The following is a 22,190-nucleotide window of genomic DNA, read 5'->3' on the forward strand; positions in this document are numbered from 1 at the left end:
CCCTCTCAAGCGTCTCTTCTCCAGAGAGAATAAGTTCAGTGCTCGCAACCTTTCCTCATAACTAAGATCCTCCAGACCCTTTATTAGCTTTGTTGCCCTTCTTTGTACTCGCTCCATTTCCAGTACGTCCCTCCTGAGGACTGGTGCCCAGAACTGGACAGCATACTCCAGGTGCGGGCGGACCAGAGTCTTGTAGAGCGGGAGAATTACCGTTTTATCTCTGCAGTTGATCCCCCTTTTAATGCATGCCAATATTCTGTTTGCTTTATTAGCAGCAGCTTGGCATTGCATGCCGTTGCTGAGCCTATCATCCACTAGGACCCCCAAGTCCTTTTCCATCCTAGATTCCCCCAGAGGTTCTCCCCCCAGTGTATAGATTGCATTCATATTTTTGACACCCAAATGCATTATTTTACATTTTTCTACATTGAACCTCATTTGCCATGTAGTCGCCCACCCCATTAGTTTGTTCAGGTCTTTTTGCAAGATTTCCACATCCTGCGGAGAAGTTATTGCCCTGCTTAGCTTAGTATCGTCTGCAAATACAGAGATGGAACTGTTTATCCCATCCTCCAGGTCATTTATGAACAAATTAAATAGGATTGGTCCCAGCACAGAACCCTGGGGGACCCCACTACCCACCCCTGACCATTCTGAGTACTCCCCATTTATCACCACCCTCTGAACACGCCCTTGTAGCCAGTTTTCAATCCATGTACTCACCCTATGGTCCATGCCAACGCACCTTATTTTGTACAGTAAACGTTTATGGGGAACTGTGTCAAATGCTTTTGCAAAATCCAGATACACCACGTCTACGGGCCTTCCTTTATCCAGATGGCAACTCACCTCCTCATAGAAGGTTAATAGATTGGTTTGGCAAGAACGATTCTTCATGAATCCATGCTGATTACTGCTAATGATATCATTCTTATTACTAAAATCTTGTATATAGTCCCTTATCATCCCCTCCAAGAGTTTACATACTATTGATGTTAGGCTAACTGGTCTGTAATTCCCAGGGATGTTTTTTGGGCCCTTTTTAAATATTGGTGCTACATTGGCTTTTCTCCAATCAGCTGGCACCATTCCAGTCAATAGACTGTCTGTAAAAATTAGGAACAACGGTCTGGCAATCACCTGACTGAGTTCCCTAAGTACCCTCGGATGCAAGCCATCTGGTCCCGGTGATTTATTAATGTTAAGTTTCTCAAGTCTAATTTTAATTCCGTCCTCTGTTAACCATGTAGGTGCTTCCTGTGTTGTGTCATGAGGATAAACACTGCAGTTTTGGTTACTGAAGCCCCCCGATTCACTCGTGAATACTGAGGAGAAGAATAAATTCAATACCTCTGCCATCTCCCCATCCTTTGTAACCAGCTGTCCTTCCTCATTCTTTATGGGGCCAATATGGTCTGTCCTCCCTTTTTTACTGTTTACATACTTAAAGAATTTCTTGGGATTTTTTTTGCTCTCCTCCGCTATGTGTCTTTCATGTTCTATCTTAGCCATCCTAATTGCACCCTTACATTTCTTATTGCATTCTTTATAAATTCTGAATGCTGTGGATGATCCCTCAACCTTGTATTTTTTGAAGGCCTTCTCCTTTGCTTTTATATGCATTTTTACATTGGAGTTAAGCCATCCAGGATGTTTGTTCGCTCTTTTAAATTTATTACCCAATGGGATACATTGGCTAATGCCCTTATTTAATATGCTCTTAAAGCAAACCCATCTCTCCTCTGTATTCTTTGTTCCTAATATTTTATCCCAATTTATGCCTTTTAGCAAGGTTTGTAGTTTAGGGAAGTTGGCTCTTTTGAAATTCAGTGTCTTTGTGTTCCCTTCATGTCTCCTATTTGTGTGATTTATACTGAAACTAATTGACCTGTGATCGCTGTTACCTAAATTGCCCCGTATTTCCACATCTGTTATCAGGTCTGTATTGTTGGTAATCAGTAGATCTAGTAATGTTTTATTTCTAGTTGGTGCGTCTACCATCTGACCCATAAAATTGTCCTGCAAGACATTAAGGAACTGGCGAGCCTTAAATGAATGCGCGGTTCCCTCCGCCCAGTCTATGTCTGGATAATTAAAATCCCCCATTATGATAACACTTCCCATCCTTGCTGCTAATCCAATTTGTGATAGGAGATCCGTCTCCACTTCCTCCCTCAGGTTAGGGGGCCTATAGCATACTCCCAGTATTATTTTCCCCTTAGCTTCATCCCTTTGGAGCTCTACCCATAAAGATTCCACCTCCTCCCTAGCCCCCTCAGTGATGTCATCTCTCACATTCACTTGTACATTATTCTTGATATATAGGCATACCCCTCCCCCTTTTTTACCCTCTCTATCCTTGCGGTATAGGGTATACCCTTGAATGTTTGCCAGCCAATCATGAGAGCTGTTGAACCAGGTCTCTGAAATTCCCACAAAATCCAAATCCTCCTTGTACAACAGTATCTCTAGTTCACCCATCTTGTCCGCCAGGCTCCTGGCATTGGTGAACATGCCACATAGTTTAGACCGGTCGCATATTGTCCTCGTATTGGGTGTTTCTTGTGATCATTTTGACCCCACGGGATGAGATCTTGCGTGGAGCCCCAGATCGAGGGAGGTTATCAGTGTTCTTGTATGTCTTCCATTTTCTAATTATTGCTCCCACAGTTGATTTCTTTACACCAAGCTGCTTGCCTATTGCAGATTCAGTCTTCCCAGCCTGGTACAGGTCTACAATTTTGTTTCTGGTGTCCTTTGGCAGCTCTTTGGTCTTCACCATAGTGGAGTTTGAAGTGTGACTGTTTGAGGTTGTGGACAGGTGTCTTTTATACTGATAACAAGTTCAAACAGGTGCCATTAATACAGGTAATGAGTGGAGGACAGAGGAGCCTCTTAAAGAAGAAGATACAGGTCTGTGAGAGCCAGAAATCTTGCTTGTTTGTAGGTGACCAAATACTTATTTTCCACCATAATTTGCAAATAAATTCTTTCAAAAATCAGACAATGTGATTGTCTGGATTTGTTTCCACATTTTGCCTCTCATAGTTGAGGTATACCTATGATGACAATTACAGGCCTCTGTCACCTTTTTAAGTGGGAGAACTTGCACAATCGGTGGCTGACAAAATACTTTTTTTGCCCCACTGTATGATATGAACCAAGTCTTAGTTATATTTTACATTTCAATAAATGGCTTGGCCCTAATACAACTCAAATCACGTACAAGTGTGAAAATAATGTCTAAGTTATTGTAAAATGCTTGTAGTATTAACACATTAAGGTAATAGAAGATATGTAGAGTACTCCTGGGAAACTGAAAAACAGGATGCTGAAGTTAAAAATTGATTTTGCCAACTTTCCTTGCATTGGCAAAAAAGCGATTTTGTACTTTGACTTACTTGACACCTTGGAATTTTTTTCTGTTCCCACCTTTGCACTAGACTGGGCTAAATGACAAACTCAAGACAGTCTTGTTGAATCGTGGTTCGAGAACTTGTTTTCCAGCTTCAGACTAACTCGGCTATGTCATGCTGAAGACAGGTGACCTCAAATATGTCCAAATGTTATTTTCTTTTACCCTATTACTAGTACATTTCAGAAATTAACCACTTTTTCCTCCCACACTGGTCTATCCTCTTATGGACCAGAGCGACTTTTACATTTCCATGTTGGGATAGCAGTCATTTGTCCCAGTGCTGTTTTCAAAGGACACCTGTTCTGAGCAGCTGCTACAGGTCTCGTTGCAGGTTAAAGCCTAGGTTTCCTTTAAAAAATAGATAGAAAAAAAAAAAAAAACACAAGGAACATTGCTTACCTTTCTCCTCTGATGCATCCCAACCCCTGACACTGTAATCCGCGGGTGCAGCAGGGGGTTAGTGTTACTCACAGGTAGTCATCAAGAGTACCCGACTATGCCCACCCTTTAACCGCAAGGTAGCTGTAGTGTACTGGCATTTCTGAATATTTATTATTTATTTTTAATTAAACATAGGCCTTAAAGCCGATTTCCAGGTTTACGTTCAATTTAAATGGTTCACTTGGGCCAAGCTGGCCAAAACTAACTATTTCCTTCACTAACGTGTGCCCACTAGGCATGCTGTGTAAACTGTATGTAGCCTCAGCTACATACAGTATACACGTGCTGTGTTCCGGGTGTGAAGCGAGACCTTCCTGTCTCACAACTCAAACAAAATGGCATTGGTCTGAGCAGAACTCAGCCATTCATAGGCAGCTTTGTATTCTATTAATAAATACAAAGCTTCCTTAGATTGGCAGAGTCAGAGGGCTGGCTGATGACATCATGATCTCCAACTCGGTCAATCAGAGGAAGCTTTGTATCAACATTGATAGAATACCAAGCTGCCTATGAATGGCTGAGCACTGTTTAGACGGATGCTATTTTCCGGGTGTAAAATGGGAAGATCTCGTCTCGCACCCAGAACAGTGTTGTATACTTATGTATACCTTATTTATGAGACTACATATAGGTTATACAGCATGCCCAGTGGGCACACACACGTTAGTGAAGGAAATGGCTTGTTTGAGCCAGCTTGACCCAAACAAAGTATTTAAAGTGAAAGTAAACCTAGAAATCAGTTTAAGGTGTGTTCTAGCATGATGCCCAGGAGCTGAAAATTTCCTGGGCTTCTGATGCTTTTACATATTGGTCCATAGGAGTTCCTTGTAAAAGCAAACCTAAACTAAATGTTTCCTCGTTCTTCAATGCATTGGGCCCCAAAGTGCAAGTGTGCCATTATTGCATGTAACACACTTAGGGGTTGATGTATTAAAGGCAAATCCACTGTGTACTGCAAGCGCACTTAAAAGTGCAGTCGCTGTAGATCTGAGGGGAAGCTCTGCTGATTTCTATCATCCAATAATGTGCAAGCAAAAATGCTGTTTATTTTCCTTGCATGTCCTCTCAGATCTTCAGCGACTGCACTTCCTAGTGCACAGTGGATTTGCCTTTAGTAAATTAACCGCTAAGTGTACTTCACTACACCCGGCTCCTAAAACCCAAAGCCATTTATTATGGAGAATTTACCACAGCTTAACTAGCCACTTTCTTGGTTGCTTCTGCAAATCCCTGTTGGCCTGTGCGGGTGACCTTTTACATTAAAGGAGAAGTCCAGCCTGAGCTTGTTTGGCTGGGCTTCTCCTACGCATCACAGGAGTGCAATTAGTTTTGCACTCCTGTGACCCGTCTTCAGCAGAGATCGGTCTGAAGTCCACTCTCTGCTGACATCACTGGAATCAGGCCAGGCACCACATCATCCGTCATCCCGACCAAGTCTGGGTCCGCCGTGTGCCCGGACTGTTGCCTGTCTCAGCCTCTCAGCGAGCCGCTGAGAAACTGAGACGGCCGCTCTGCCCCTCCACAGCTCAGTGCTCCAGTGAGCATGGAGGAGCAGAGAGGAGAGCTGCTGATTGACAATCAGCAGCTCTCCTCTCAGGGATCTGTGAGAGCTGAGCCATCGGTGATGTTCGATCGCTCGGTTCTCAGTGTTAGAGGCAGCAGGGGACAGATGCAGCATTGCACCAATGCTGCATCCACCTAGGGAAGTATGAATGGGCCAAAAAAAAAAAAAACACAACTTTACTTGTTTTTTAAGTGGTCAGTAAGGAGGGTTATCTAATGCCACACATTCTGTATTGACCAGAGGTAAAAAAAAAAAAAAAAATTCTGTTTGGCAGTCTATTATATGGTGTTATTTAAATGCCTGCAACATTTCTTTTTTTTTTTTAATACTGCAGACCAATGGACTTATACTTAGGACCTAAGGTATACTTGACCTGCATCTCCACAGCTGTCCTATACATGTGGAAAAATTAATAGGAAAAACAGCCTCCTTTGTATACATGTAATTCAGGTTGGGTATGACACTCAGGCCTCAAGTATAGCCTCTGGCTTTGCACTATATAAAATACAGCTGTCTTGGTCTCAAGAAGAATCTGTAGTGATGCTTACCTTCCCAGGTATCTGCCGTAACTGATTTAAATAGAATTTCAGAGTTGTAGATTTTTCACGATTTTGGGATAGAATAGGTTCTCCAGCTATTGCAGTAATTTGCAAATGTTGATTTGTGATTGTTTTTTTGTTTTTTGTTTACAGTGGGTCTTTGATTTCTGAAGAGTAGAAGATTTGATGTGGCGAAGGTATTTACCTGTGGGTTTTTTTTTTTTTTACATTTCAACCACTGTAATTGTTCTCTACTGAGACCTCTTATTTGTGACTGACAGTTAATTGTTGCTATGTTCTTGCTTCAGATGTAACTATTTGCAGTGCAGAATTGCCAGTGCTGCCACACAAAGGCATTGTGTTACTAAAAGGTCCACGACCTGTATGTTCTAGTGTGGTTTGTGTGCCCACAGGGTTGCTTCAGCACAAAGTAATGTCCAGTACCAAGATAGGTACTCTTGGGTTAACCAATGCAGAGTGGGGTTTAGATGGCAACTCAGACCTTGGTTTGGATAGTGCTGTAATAACCACTGGATAATAAATGCTGTCCACACACCATTCACTGCTTTACTGACTGACACTGTCCATTTCTAAGGTAGGCGAAGTTTACATTTTTACTGTGACATTTGTTTTATTATATTTTTTCTAAGTTTTCTTTACTATTTAGGTAGGCCTTGCTAGTTAGTTTATTCTAAAAAAAAAAACCAAAAAAAAAAAACACACCCCAGTGATCTTTAATTTTTTTTGTTGATCAGGTAGATCTCCACCTCTTAAAGGTTGCCTACCCCTGATTGAACATGCCAATTGTAATATGGCAGCTCTCATAATATTGCATTGCTAAAAGTGGGTTTTGGGAAGATTATTTTTTTTTACCACTTCGATACTGGGCACTTTCACCCCTTCCTGCCTAGGTCAATTGCGTGGTCATGCAGCACTGTACCCAGATTAAAATTTTTTAATTTCTTTCCCACAAATATAGCTTTTTTTGGTGGTATTTATTCACTGCTGGGTTTTTTCTTTTTTGCTAAAAAAAAAAAAAAAGAAAAAAAAAAACAACATTTTAAAAAAAAAAGAAAACATTTTCTTAGTTTCTGCCAGTAAATTTTTTAAATAAGTTACTTTTCTCCTTCACTGATGTGTGCTGATGGGTGCCGATAGGCTGCACTGATGAGGTGGCACTGAGGAGGAATGAATATGCCGCACTGATGGGCATTGAAAGGCAGCACTGACTAGCATCACTGATGGGTACTGATTGGTGTCACTGATGGGCACTAATAGATGGCGCTGCTGGGGCTACATTGATAATCAGGGCACTGATGGGCCAAAAAAGCCAAGAGCCAAAAAAATGCACTTCTGTGTTTACATGTGATCACATGGTTTAAGAGCCACGTAACCCTGATCACTGGGCGCCTACGGGGGTGTGCGGCGATCACAGTTATGCAGCTCTTTAACCAGAGCGGTGACACTGGGCCGACGTCATATGATGTTGCCCCAGACCGAGTGGGGATACCCCCGGCCATCATTTTACTATACGGCAGGCAGGAAGTTTTTATGATAACTCTCGGGCATCTGGGCTCACTGCAGATTTATAAAGGCAGACCCATGCATGTCTTTAATGCCCTGGTGCCCAACATGTGGCCCACTATTTAGAGTGGATACAGGATGTTGGGATGCCACTGACCATCAATGCAAGGGGAAAAGGTGGCGGAATGGGCATTTTAAATGGCACTGGCAGGGTTTAGAAAATGTTAATAAGACATGTTAACTTGTTTATTTCTGACATTGACACCAATGCTGTGGGTCATTGTGTGGTCACTTACAATGCAAATCCCCCTGCTGCTCCTATAGAAAAACTGCTCTCACACCTGTTGTATCGCCAACACAAAATAAAAATATAAAAGATAAATAGTGTAGAGCTTTTCCCAGACCCAACAAATTTATAAATCAATATATATCAAAAATAATAAAATAATAATCAGATCTTATCCATATATGTAGTGCAAGAAAAAAAAAAATCCACCATAGAATATACTTAATACAAAGTGACCTATTCAAGAAATTAAGTGTGCATATTAATGAAAAACTCATTACACTGTTGCATCAACTAAATAAAAGTGCAATAAATTTCAGTGTAAACATTAGTTTTGCCCAAGTTCTTCCACCAATGTGAATCTTCTCAGAAAACTTTAGTAAAAAAAAAAATCAAAGCTTTCTTAAGTGTCCACACCACCACTACGATCCACCACGTGCTCCGTAGGTGTGCCCTCACTTTAATAGGTGGATCCCATACATAAAGAGGTGTAGTATGGCTTTAAAACGGGGTGTCTGTTTTTCCGCCTTGGCTTTTAGGCAGGATGGCAATTTTTTCTCCAAACTCACACTGTTGAGTTATAGACTCCACTCCACTAGTAAAGGGTTAAAGGAAGTAAACGTGGAAAAAAAACTCTCCCTACAAGGTAAAGGTACAGTGTTCAGCTTAAATGAGTACACCCCTTTTGAAAAGTAAGATTTTAATCAATCTCTCAATGAACACCAGAACAATTTCCAAAATTTCGACAAAACTGAGTTTTGTAGAACATTTGTTTAGCTTGTTACACGAAAGTAAGGTTAATATAACTTGGATTACAAATTCTTCGTTTTACTCAAATTAGTTGATGCAAAAATGAATACACCCCACAACAAAAACTACCACATCTAGTATTTTGTATGACCTCCATGATTTGTAAGGACAGCACCAAGTCTTCTAGGCATGGAATGAAAAGTTGGCAAATTATTGCAACATCCACCTTTTTTCCATTCTTCAAAAATGACCTCTTTTAGATCCTGGATAGAGTGATTCTCAATTTGTCTCTTCAGAATCCCCCATAGGAGTTTGGGTTCAGATCAGGAGAAATACTTGGCCACTGAATCACTTTCACCCTGTTCTTCAGAAATGCAACCGTGACCTTCAATATGTGTTTTGGATCATTGTCATGTTGGAAAAGTGCACGACGACTAAGGGCACAGAGTGGCGGTAACATCTGACCTTTCTTATAGAGCAGTACATCTGTGACTTCATGATACCATCAATGAAATGCAGCTCCCCAGCACCAGCAGCACTTATGCAGCCCCACAGAAGGACACTGCCACCACCATGTTTTACTGTAGGCACCATGCATTTTTCTTTGTACTCCTCGCCTTTGCGACACCATACAGTTTTGAAGCCATCAGTTCCAAAAAACGTTCATCTTGGGATCCCAGTAGTTGTCTTCTTTTCAGCATGGGCCCTGGCAAATTCTAGGTGGGCTTTTTTTGTGCATGTGCTTTAGGAGAGACTTCCTTCGTGGATGACATCCATGCATGCCATTCTTCTGCAGTGTACGCCGTATTGTGTCATGGGGAAACAATCACCCCAGTTTGGCTTTCTACTTTAGCTAGCTGCAGTGAACTTGCAGAGCGATTTTTCTTCAACCCTTTTCATCGGAAGATGCTCCTGTCCATGTGTTAACTTCCGTGGATGGCCTGGACGTCTGTGAGACGGTTGCAGTTCCATCTTTGTTAAATTTTTGGTAAAACTTTTGCTATAGTATTCTGACTGATAAGTAAAGCTTTGCTGATCTTCTTCACCTTTCTTGTGTAAAGAAATTTTTTTCTTTGACAGGCCTTGTGACATTTCTCTTTTATGTGTTGCCATTGCTGACAGCATGAAATGGGAAGGGGTTTTCTTTAGGTAACGCATTTTTATTATCAACTGTCTACTGGACACCTGTTTAATGAATAATTAGACTCGCCTCTAGTTGAATTCTTGTTAATTAAGATTTTGTTGTCTAAAATTTAGCTTTGCTCCTAAGACTTTCATTGGGGTGTATTCATTTTTGCAACTTGGTCTTGAATGAATTTGTTAGGAAAAATACTTTTATGTGTGTGCAAATGTCCCATAAGTGTGCAAAGTGTCCCATAGAAAATGTTGATTCTAAAAGTAAAGTAAAAATGTTCTGACAAATCTGTTGAGGTGTACTTATTAAAGCTGAGCACTGTATAATGTGCTAGTATGCATTGCATACTAGCACATTATGAAAGACTTGCCTTGAAACAAAGCCCTGCAGCGGTGCACAATCACTGCTGCAGAGGCTTCCATCTTCACCCGGTCTTCCTTCTGGGTTTGTGACCACTTCAATAGCCAAGCCGCAATGAAGCTGTGGCTCACAGCTCTGAAGGAACGGCATGGGCATATACCGTTCCTTCGGAGCACATGCGCTGGTGATTTCACCGGCTGCTGCTCACTAGAATATCTCCTAAATGGTGCAGGTTTGGGAGATATTCACTTTACTTAGATAAGCTTTATTATAAGCTTACCTGTAGGTAAAAATAAACATTAGAGCGTTTACTTCCACTTTAATATATGCAGAAAAAAGAGCGCTGATAGTTTAATACATTACTTAAAGTCCTGTTGGACACAACGCATCAGGTAGGCGGGTCTGTGACGTCACCACGCTGGGTGGAGTTGATCAGCAGATGCCGGGGATCTTGTGGGAGAGTGTGATACCAGTGTTTCCTTACTGGATCTTTATATTATGAAGCTGACATTTATCTGCTACAATGTGAATGAATTTTAATTGTACTATTAAAAATTGAGGAATGTATTACTTTCAGCGCTTTTTTTTTCCCTGCATATACTTGTCCTTAATGGTGGAGTGGAGTTTATGGGGTTGATTTGCTAAGCTGGAGAGTGCAATATCTGGTGCAGCTCTGCCTAGAAACCAATCAGCTTCCAGTTTTTTTGTCAAAGATTAATAGAATAAGATGAAGTTAGAAGCTGATTGGCTACCATGCACAACTGCGCTAGATTTTGCACTCCAGTTTTAGTAAATCAGCCCCTATATTTCCACGGTCTGAGTTTGCAGGAAAGACCACCACTGTTCCTGTCCCGTTTTTAAATGCACTCAACCAGTTAATAAACTTTCATTATTTTAGTTACATTTAGTATACAAAAGCTTTGTAATATTTTGCCTTTGGCCCAGGGTTTGAGTGTTTGCACCTCCCTGTGCTTTTCCACTTCTCCCTAGGAACTCACTACTATTAGGGCTTGTGTACACACTGCTTTTGAGGTGTGTTTGGCATGTCAAAGCAGGTCAGATTCCCATTGATTTCAGTAGAGTAGTGTACACAACAGACTGCGTTAGACCTGATTTACATAGTATATGTGCATTGCAGGCAAAACCACGCAGGGCAATGCAACTACTAGAGGGATGGGCAGGCTTGGGAGCCAATCAGGATTGCTGCATGCAATTGAAATACAAATTCTTTGGCAAATAAAATTGCTTCCTTCTAGGTATCTCATCTGCATTTATCTGTCTGCAGTGCCTACAATCTTCAGTGATCTCTTCCCCTTCAGGCTGTTAATGGCAGGATTGAATGTGTAGGCCACCTTTTTAGCAAGGCTGACCTCCCCTTGTCTGATATTTCTTTATGGAGGAATTGTTTATAAAGGTTGATTTTTCTTTGGCAGCTAATTAGACCCCTTTCACACTGGAGGCGTTTTTCAGGTTCACTTTAGCACTAAATATAGCGCCTGTAAAGCTCCTGAAAAATGTGTCATCTGCAATCCCAGTGTGAAAGTCCGAGTGCTTTTACACTGGGGCGCTGCGCTGGCAGGACGTAAAAAAAAAGTCCTGCAAGCAGCTTCTTTTAGGCGCTTTAGGAGCGGTGTATACAGTGCTCCTAAAGCGCTACTGTCCATTGAAATCAATGGGCAGCGTCGCCAAAGCACCTCGGCAGCCGCGCTTTGTAACCCTTTATTCAGCCGCTAGCGGGAGTTAAAAGTGCCCCGCTAGCGGCCTAAAAGAGCCTCTAAAACGACAGTAAAGCGCCGCTAAAAAACTAGCGGCACTTTACTGCTAACGTGGCCGTGTTGTCAGTGTGGAAGGGCTCTTATAGTCCCCTGTCAGGTTGGTGTTAAGGGTCTCACACTTCCCTCTCTATAGGAATGTTCCTGCCTGCACTGCACTTGTTTGAGGCTGTAGGCAAAGCAACTCTTCAAATTGAAAAAGATCGGGTGTAAAGACTGCTAAATTTCAGTTTGAATGAAGTGCAAGTACCATGAGGAATTTTATAGAATTTTGTTATGCAATTCTCAGCACAACTGCCTATTTTAGTCTTGATGGGTATGCTCTGTGTCCAGTACATCACTTTGGGAGAGGGTGGGTCAGGTGTAGACTTTTGATGAATAAGTTAAGATTTGTTCATCGGTATTTGTGTATTTGCAGGTTGATTAAAATTGATGATTATCCTATTTATATATAATCTATCTTATTTATCTATAATAAATCTGTCCATTAACTTGGATATTTAGCTATTGAGGTTTTTGTATTTTAAAAACTGTTCCCTCAGCTGTTGGGCATCTTTCTGGCAAAGGTCTACTGCTAAATCACCAAGATAAACGTATGTGCTGTAATGCAGTGACCACATCTGCTTGTCTGCCAGGCTTTTAGGAGACCTAGCCAAATGTGGCATAGAGGTCACTGCCCGATAGTTTGACTTTGATTTTGTTACTCTTCTCTGCTGTGCATTGCTTAATGTGGTTCGCTTCTTATGAAATGTTTCAACATTCTTTAATATACTCAATCTCTGAGCTATTGTCGGTAAATTATAAAGGCTAGGCAAGTTAGGTTTCGCAGTGAGGAAGCTAATAACCAGTTAATTTTCTAGAATATGGAGGTTTGAGTTGCTTTGACTGAGAATTAAAAACACATTTCCAGGATTTCTTAAACCCCTGCTTCTCTCTATGTAATAAGAGGGATGTTTCCATTATCTACCTGGACTGAAAGGCCCTATGCTGGAAATATTATAGAGGGCAGACGGGGTGTGAAGATAAACAAAACATTTAAAAGGGAAGTATGAGATTTCTTTTTTTTTTTTTCTTTTTAAACCATACTTACCTTGGTGGATGCAGCATGGGTTTGATGCTGCATCTGTCCTCTGCCGGCTCTCAGGCTGAGATCCCAGCGAACATCACTCATCGCTTGGTTCTCAGTTCTTCCTGAGCAGAGAGCTGGTGACTGTCAACCACGCTGTGTTCTCCTGTTTAGTGTTGTCAGTTTTTAGTAGGAAAGCAGAGGGACTGGCAGGAACACCAGGGATTTAACACAAAGGAAACAATGCAAAGAGAATAGGATACTTTTCAGTATTTTATTTTATTCTACTTTTAAGTACATGGTACAGCAAGCACATATCAGGAATATTTAATGTTAGGTTTACATACTCTTTACGGTTTCAGTGGGCCATGTTTTAAAACCCCACTTCTATGCGAATACTCTGTGCTTCCAGATGTTTGGAAATCCCAGTGTCCTGCTGCATGCTGCGGTTTTTCCACCTGGGTCATTTGTCACTTCAGAATATATGAGCTGGCAGGAGAAACCACTGTTTGAAGTGTGAAAAATGGATATTTAAAAGATGAGTTCAGGATTTAGAAAAAAAAAATAAAAAATGCTTGCCTAGATGAATGCAGGCTCCATCCACCCCCTGGTTCTACACTGAGAACTGAGTGATTGAAGACTGCTAATCGCTCAGTTCTCAGAATTCTGTAAGCAGAGACCTGGGTGCTGTCAGTCTTATGTTCTACTGCACTTGCTTTGGCTATACTTCTACTTTTTAATCTGACCAGTGAAATACCTGAAGTGGCCAGGAAAGGGCAAACAGGTATTGCTTTAACAAATGGGCCCCTCGATAGATTGCATAGTGATGACTCTTCTTCTAGCAGGAACTTAATCCCTGGGTCTTCTTGAAAGTCTTGGCCCCTGTTCTGGCTCTTCTTCGTTTTCAGAATCTCCACATTGTGGGCTGCCTGAATGACCTGCTATTGAAGGATCGCTTCGTCCAGGATTTTAATGCCAATATACAGCGGACTGTGCAGCCACTGCATAACTTTGTGTGGATCCTAAACTCTCAGAAGTCTGTATTGGATCCTACTCACCATATGGAATACTTAGGATTGGTCCTGGATACAAACCAGTCCTGGGTCTGTCTTTACTTGACAAATGTCTTGGGGGATTTTTGATCTAACGTTGAAGTCCGGGAGGTTGTTTCTTCCTCTATCTTGGGAGATTCACTATGGATGTAAATCTGTTGGACTAGAGGGAGTACTCAGGAACCCGGTCAGTGGAGGAATCCAAACTTCCCATAAACATTCTGGAGCTCAGAGCCATTAGACTGTCCCTTCGGCATTCAGCACTGACAGTGTGAACTTTGAAGGCTTCGATTGCATGTTCAGTCACACAACACTCGACTGTGGCAACATCAAGTATCAAGGGGTACAAGAATACAGGCAGCCAAGGAGGAATCGGAATAGATTCTGACCTGGGTGGAGCGTCACGTTAATTACCTTGATAGCAGTTCACCTTCCAGGCATAGAAAAGTGTCAGATGCCTTCCTCAGCCATAGGAAAACAAAAAGTGTAGTGCTCTGTTAAATAAAGAATAAACTTAGCATGATACAGGTGAATGTGGGCAGTGAACCCAAATGCTCTCAATATTGAAATAAGAATAAAATAACGTAAACATATGTGATAATCCGTGCATACAAGTGATTAAATGTCCATAAAAGGTCAAAGGCAAAATGACACAGTTCAGAAAAAGTTCAGACTTCATGTTGATATCCAAACAGTGAACGTGGATGTATGGCTAAAGTGAGGGGAACCACCACCGATAATCAGATGGCTTACCAAAACGTTTGAACCCAAGAGAACATACATCTTGTGTTGTATGGACAACAAATTTAAATGGACGCTTGGAATCTCCAAATCACTAGACCAGGAACACCCGGCTATCCACAAGATGGGGGGGTGTCATTTAGTAGATCAAATAAGCGCTTTAAAAACAAATGGCGGCAGTGGAGTCCTTCCAGACGCTTTTCATCTCCTTGGACATCGTCCAAGTCATCAATGGCTGGAGCAAGGAGAGTGGTCCCTCAACCTGGAGGAGTTTCAAGAACTTTGTCACAGGTAGGGGACAATGGGTGTGGACCTGTTGGCATTTTGGTTCGGCAACACACTGGGTAAGATCATTGCCATGTCCAGGGATCTTTTGGATTTTGCAGTAAACTATCTGGTGATTCTGAGATAAATTTCACCTGATGTAAGCTTTTCCACTCCTCTTCTGTGACTGCTCCGCAGATTAAGGTTGTGGGGTATTATGGCGATTCTTATGGCACCAAACTGGCCCAGGAGGACTTGGTACTTGGACGATCTCCAGCTTGTGTTGCTTTTGGACGTCCCAGTCACATATGCCTAAGCCTGTACTTTATGATTGGTCATAAAAGCAAACAGATTATTTATTATCTGTCAGTAGGAGGGGGTTTTATGGGGGTCCTAAAAGTTTGGTTTGCCAGTGTCCAATTACCTGAAGGTAGTAGCAAATAACCCAGTCATCTGCAACTAAGCATGTGCCTCGCACTGTACAAACTGATTTTACAGGCAAGTCTAAAATTGTTTTTATTTTTTTAACATAGAAAAGTGACGGCAGAAAAAGGCTGAGTAGTCAATAGTCTGCCCATTTTATTAATTTTTTTTTTTTTTACTAACCTCATTGTCTGTCTGACTATAGATTTATGTTTATTCCAAGCATGTTTGAAGCCGTTTACTGTTGTCCATCTCACTACCTTTGTTGGTAGTTTATTCCAATTGTCAACCATCCTTACGATAAAATAGTACTTTCTAAGATTAGTTTTGAACTTTCCTCCAGTTGGTTTGAGGTCTTGTGTTCTTGATTTTGGTTTCATATTAAGACTGCTTTCCTGAACCTTATTCACTCCCTTGATAAATTTAAAGGTTTCCATCATGCTTCCCCTTTCCCTTCTTTCCCCCAGACTGTACATATTAAGTTCCCGAAGTCGCTCTCGATATTTTTTCTCTCTCAAAATGCCAACGCGTGTGTGTGTGTGTGTGTGTGTGTTTGGTTTTTTTTTTTTTTGTTTTGTTTTTTTTTCTCTGTCAAAACTGGGCAACTAAAAAAAAAACATATGATATATAAAAGTGCAAGCAGGGGTTACTTTCAGTGGAACCTGCATGTTGAAACTGTTTCAAAGATCTAGATAGTTTGAAGATACATGGAAATTTTGACTTTGTTCTAATGTTGAGCTTAGCCCCACTGTCCTTTTAACATGATGGGCAGCATTGCCAACCAATAGAGAATGTTCTGAGATGGAAGGTGTGTAGCGGAACTTGATTTTATCACAAAAAACTATTTTTACCTGTAAATTCAATTTTTTTTTTTTTTTGGATGCCGATTGTTTGAACTTTTTTTTCATTGAACTTTGCATTGTAGACTATTCAACGTAGACTTTGCATTGTAGAAATACCATATTTCACCATTAGATGGTGCATGCAAAATGTTGAATTGCAGCTCTTGTTCATGGCACATTTATAAATAAAAAGGACACGTGACCTGATGAAGTGTCTTGTATCACACATAATCGAGTAAACACATGGAAGTACCTGTGTTTCTGCTATAGCTTTTTCATTTTTACAAATACGGTACATTTTATATTGTAAATAAGTTACAAAAAAAAAACCTAAAATAAGAATCCTGATATATAAGGCAATTCTTGGTAGGGCTGTACAGTAAAGATTGTTGAATAATGGTAAAGGTATTTTTCTAAGCACGGAGGAGGGTGGGACCATGCCTTAAAGGACATATACCAAAGGCACTCTTGTCTTAAAAAAAAAAAAAAAAAAAAAAAAAAAAGCCCTTTTGCTTGCCTACATTTGTCAAGTCCCAAATCTATCTTCTGGACTGTAGAGTGGAAAGGTCCTTCTTGACTGTTCACCTCAGTGCCTTGGTGACACTTCATATTAGCAGGGTCTTTTCGGAAACACCACGGTGTGAGGAGGATGATGTGGGAAAGAGTGGCTGGTCCAGATTAGATCACTGGCCTTTACTCCTGGATGTGGCATCTAATGTGAGGGTTCTTGGTTATAATGTGTGTTTTTATAGTAAAGTGTTTATTAACCTTTTGCCAACCGCCAGCAGTACATTTACTGCTGGCGGGTGGCATGCCCAGGCACTATGGCGTACCTGTATGTCGCATTGTACTTCCTGGTTTAGAAGCGTGCATGCACGCTCACCCTACTGACCTAAGCTGTGATTGGACACATCACAAGTTTGTCGTCGAGTTACAGCCAATCATTTTGACTGTATACCTTCTGATCGGCTGCGGCCAATCACAGCGCAGAGATCTGTGTGTTGGTAAACACAGCACACAGATCTGGCTGGATTTCTCCCCTGCTTTCAGTTATCGTTCAGAACTGAAAGCAAGGAAAGACTCCAGCTAGATGATCAGTTGGTAAAAGCAGCACACATACACTTGCATACACTTTTTAGCCACACAGTGGTTGTTAAGCCACTATCTCATCTTTATATCATCCCCTCTGTCAGATAAAAAGCTGTATCCTAGTGCCTGTGCTTTATAAAAAATTAATTTCTACCTGTTTTCACAGCATCTCCCAGCAATCACGTGACTCAAGGCTCTGTTCTTGCCATCAGACGGGGCCGAGATTCCCCTGCTGACTTCAGCCGGGGAGGAGAGAAATCTGCTTTTTTTTTTTTATATAAAGCACCGACATTTGGTTACAGCTTTTTATCTGACCGAGGAGATGATATAAAGATTGAGATGGTTTTGAAGCAGCAGGGAGAGGAGCAGAGCAGCGCTAGTGAGAGCTGACAGGCAGGGAGGGGAGGGGGGAGGAGGACAAAGGGAGACGGAGGATAGCTGCGGATGACTGAGGCACGTACTGTGACCATGTGGTCAGCGTACAGAGGGGAGGGTAAAAACTGGCAGGATCAGCCAGGTATTTCAGATGTTACAGGGGGCCAAATAACACAGCACAAGCACTGTGCTGTATAACATTTAAAGGGGGGGGGTTTAACAAATGCTTTAACCCCTTGATTGCTTTACTGTCACCCAGTGTCCTTAATACAGTATTATCACTGTATTTGTGTCACTAGCAACACCAGAGTCAGTCAGTTAGTGTTTCTCAAAGCCAGTTAGTGTCAGATTGCCCGCCAAACTATCACGGTCACACTAAGTCACTGATCACCATTACTAGTATAGTGTCTGTATGGATTAGTATCTTGATCACCATCAGAACTATACTAGTGCCCCCCAAGAACGCAGTGTTGGCAGTATCAGCCCTGATTACTGCCAGCACTTGTGACATTTATGAAGAAATTACATTTTATTGGATATGTTTTATATCCGTAAAAAAAATTTTTTTCAAAATTTTAGGTTATATAATAAAAAAATAATCCTATGGCGATCAAATACCACCAAATGAAAGGTCTATTTGTGAATTTTGTTTTCGTTAACAATGTTTATAATAAGAAAAGCAAAGCAGCATCTGCCTCCCTCTAGACTCGCCTTATCCTTCAGACTGTGTGAGACAAATCTTGTGAATTAATACAGCACTTCTAGTAAGCAGTCTGCAGCTGCTCTCTCTTCCTGTGCCCAGTTGCTCTTTGGTTTCTGAGTGGAGTATCGGCGAGGCATCCATCATATGAAAGTACAAGCAATCATCTGACAGCTCTTCTTGTTATTCAACCCAATGCCCTGATGACACCATCAGTGTTATCCAGTGATTGGAATCAGCGCAGGAAATGCCACATAATGTTATAATGTGTGAAATGCTCTGCCATGCTTATTGGTGAATTATATGCTAAAGGTTAATTTGTTGCTTTGCCAGATTAAACTATGCAAATGAATTGAACTCCCCTAATGTTATCCTATGTGTCCATGTCCATCAGTTTATTAGTACGGGAGTTTAGAGGATGTTTTCTGAACGTCCTAAAATCATGTTCATCAGAGGACAATTTGACAACAAAAAAAGGCTGAACGCTGTTAACCATTTCCGGATCATCCACTGTACATCTACTGCGGCAGGGCGGCCGCTCTGCGCCGGATCATGTATCTTGTACGTGGTCCCGCACTTCTTGGTCTGGGGCGTGCATGTTCGCCGACAGCGACCTAATCCCGCTATGATTAGACACAATGGGAGCTGATCTGTCCGCCGGTACCCACCGATCATTAGGCAGAGCGCCACCGATCGTTAGGCAGAGAGCCAGAACTGTGATCTGCCTATATAAACAAGGCAGATCGCCGTTCTGTCAGTGGGGAAGGCATTGATCCCGTTTTCCTGGAGCAGGTACATAGATCAATGCCTTCCCCTAGTAGAAGCACCTCCCACACAGTGCACAAACACTGGCTAGGCCAGGGCTTGACAAATTTGTTTGGAATCTAGGAGCCAGCTAAAAAAGTTAGGAGCCAGTTTTTTTTTTTTTTTTATACGACCGACAAAGCTTTATTTTCAATCTAAAAAATAACCAATCCTAAATTTACACAGAAAGACCGCCCCACTAGCGGGGCGGTCGACGGTAAAGAGGCGCTAAAAATAGCACTGCTTTATCGCCGGCGCCCCCCGCGGCTTGGTGCGAAAGGGCTCTAAGGGTCCGATCAGGTCCGCCTGAAAAACTGACAGGCAAACCTGATCAGACAGCCCGTGTGGAAGGGGCCAAGCAGGTAGATGACAAATAAATTAATTTTAATTAAGAAAAAAATAAATAAAAATAAAAGCTATTATGAAAAAAAAGGGCTACCAACATTCACCATTAGGCAAAAGGCACCAGATGACGCCTGCAATCACTTCCTTCTCTTCTCCACTTTGGGAAGGAGATGAGAGGGCAGTGAAAACAGGCAGGGGAAGCTCCATTAGCATTGCATTGGCATTGCTGGTTGTGTTGTCATACCAACGGCCACCAGATGGCGCCAGATTCTAGAAGTACTGCAGAAGGCCACAAAGCCGCGGCCTCAATTACCGGCTGGCGTGGCCCGACGTGATCGCAGGGGGGGTCGGGGTCCGCACGGAGACAGGATACTGCAGGTGTGCCGCCCCAGGTGCCAGGTTGCTAATTCTAGTTGCAAATGCGACCTGGCGCCCGGGGTTTGTTGAGCCCTGGGCTAGGCACACAGTTAACGCTTTGACTGCCCCCCTGAGGTTTACTCCTTCCCAGCCAGTGGCATTAGTACAGTGACAGTGCATATTTTTACCAATGGTCCCCAAAAAGTGTCAGTGTTCCAACTGTCCACCGCAGTATCGCAGTCCTGCTATATGTCACTGATCGGCACTGTTACTGGTAAAAAAAAAACAGAAAACTAAATATTACATAGTTTGTAGACAATGTAACTTTTGGGCAAACCAATCAATATACACTTTTTTTACCAAAAATATGTAGCAGAATATATATTGGCCTAAATTGATGAAGACTTTTTTTTTTTTTTTTATTGGATTTGTTTTATAGCAGAAAGTAAAAAATATTTCCCCCCCCAATGTCAGCCTTTGTTTATAGTGCAAAAAAAATAAAAAAATAAAAAAAAGCAGTTAATTAAGTACCACCAAAAGAAAGATCTATTTGTGGGGAAAAAGACATAACTTTTGGTTGTGTACAGTGTCGCACGACCACGCAGTTGTCAGTTAAAGTAACGCACTGCCGTATCGCAAAAAATGGCCTGGTCATTAAAGGGGGAGGGGAATCTTCCAGAGGGCAAATGGTTAAACTCTGGTCAATGAAAAAAAAACCCAAACGTTGCTAAACTTGAAAAAATGTCGCTTAGGTGAGTTTATAACACTGATTTTCTCCTGTCAGGATAAACCGCATTTACAGGAAACCAGTAGTTTCTGTCTCTGGACTTAAAATAAAAAATGGCGGCAGATAGGAAACGCACTGCACAATGCGGCAGCATAAATCTGGGCTGTTATGACAGGCAAAGTTCTGACATTCCTGTGTGTCTGTCATCATACCCCCCTCTGTTGTTAGGATAAAAAGCAGACAAACCTGCTGCAGGTAGAAAGTTGCCTACACATACCCACTGTGCTTGTTCATAGTTCTTAAAATTGTATTCCTATTGGCCAATAAGTTGGTCCATTATAGTGAGCGTGGTGCTCAACTGCAAGCTCTGACCTTGCCAGGAAAAGTCAGAACAGCCATATCTGCAGGTTTCTGACAGGAGACTTTTGTGACAAAGTGATGGGGACATTATTTCCTTCTACAGCAGGGATTCATGATTTTTGTATAGCACTTTAGAAAGTGTGGGCACATTATTAAAGAACAAAACTTTCCTGTATGGGGGAGGCCACCTTCAGTATATATGTAGAAGTGCAGTGGGCTAGATGCCTGGATACAGCGGTGTTTCTTCTAGCTTTTCCTTCCAAACAAAGGAGGAGAGGGAAAAAAGTGATTTAGGAGCACCAAAAATGTTAGATCCATCACCATTATTTACTTTGGTTTTTATTGCTGTATGTCTACACAGAAAAACCTGCGAGTAGTCACTTAGAGGAAGCAGTATTTCTTGGCCTATAATGTTGAGGTTTCAAATCCTCTTACTATAATTTGCTACTTGAGGTTTGAATGCAGGTATGAAAACTAAAGATGACACATACCTTTTATGAAGTTAAAGCAATCTTAACCCAAAACCAAAAATGGAATATATTGCTGTTTATCTGTCCTCTAGCTGCATTGGTTTTATTCCTTTTAGGTTTTACATTTAAAAAAAAAGCTGAGTTTTGTAAGCACCCCTGTTAGTGTTATGGTTTGTCTCAACCTTTAACTGCTACATCTGCAGGACAGCATGTTCTGTTGAAAATAAAATTGAATGCAGCCATCACATCTAAGGCCCCTTTTACACAGGCATTCGATCAGGTCCACCTGTCAGTTTTTCAGGCGGACCTGATCAGAAGTTCCCTAGCTCCCTGTGGACAGGTGGGTGTAAATGAACTTGTGTCCATGTACAAGTAGTAACAGACACAAATCTTCTTCGCTTGAGGGTGGGCCCATTGATCTCTAGTAGACTGTACTTCCATTCTGGCTTTCATAGATAAGCCTTGTCTTGCTGCCCTCATTAGTCTGGAACCACTGAAACAAAACAGAGGGCGTAACGACCTAGTGCATTATCCTAAGAACATTAATGTTATTAATGTAAAAAGTGGTATACTCAGAGTAACAGTTGTATCAAAAAGCTCATCACAACAAACAGCTCCATCCAGTCCAAAGTACATTATAACGTGTGACAGGACAAAAAGAGGGTCCAATAGGCTAACGCGTTTTGTTGACTAGCCTCTTAGCTGCTCTGAGGAAGAGGCGAGTCCTCAATGCTTTGGCCTATTGGATCCCCCGTTAGTCCCGTCACACGCTGTGATGTACTGTAG

The 22,190-nt window shown here is 41.7% G+C and overlaps 1 protein-coding gene across 5 annotated transcripts in view; it reads left to right on the top strand.

Annotated features, from left to right (window-relative positions):
• Nucleotides 1-22,190, top strand: part of NCK1 (NCK adaptor protein 1) — a 165,408-nt gene that overhangs the window by 71,980 nt on the left and 71,238 nt on the right. For 2 of the 5 annotated variants that reach the window (XM_073625494.1, XM_073625490.1), the window contains one exon: nt 6,116-6,169. The exons of 1 other annotated variant lie outside the window; for it this stretch is intronic. The gene's annotated coding sequence lies outside the window, so the exon portion shown is untranslated. The remainder of the gene's footprint in view (nt 1-6,115; nt 6,170-22,190) is intronic. 2 more of the 5 variants (XM_073625493.1, XM_073625489.1) reach the window with 1 other exon arrangement.

This window comes from Aquarana catesbeiana, linkage group LG04 (genome assembly GCF_042186555.1).
Source record: "Aquarana catesbeiana isolate 2022-GZ linkage group LG04, ASM4218655v1, whole genome shotgun sequence".
Taxonomy (NCBI): Eukaryota; Metazoa; Chordata; class Amphibia; order Anura; family Ranidae; genus Aquarana; species Aquarana catesbeiana.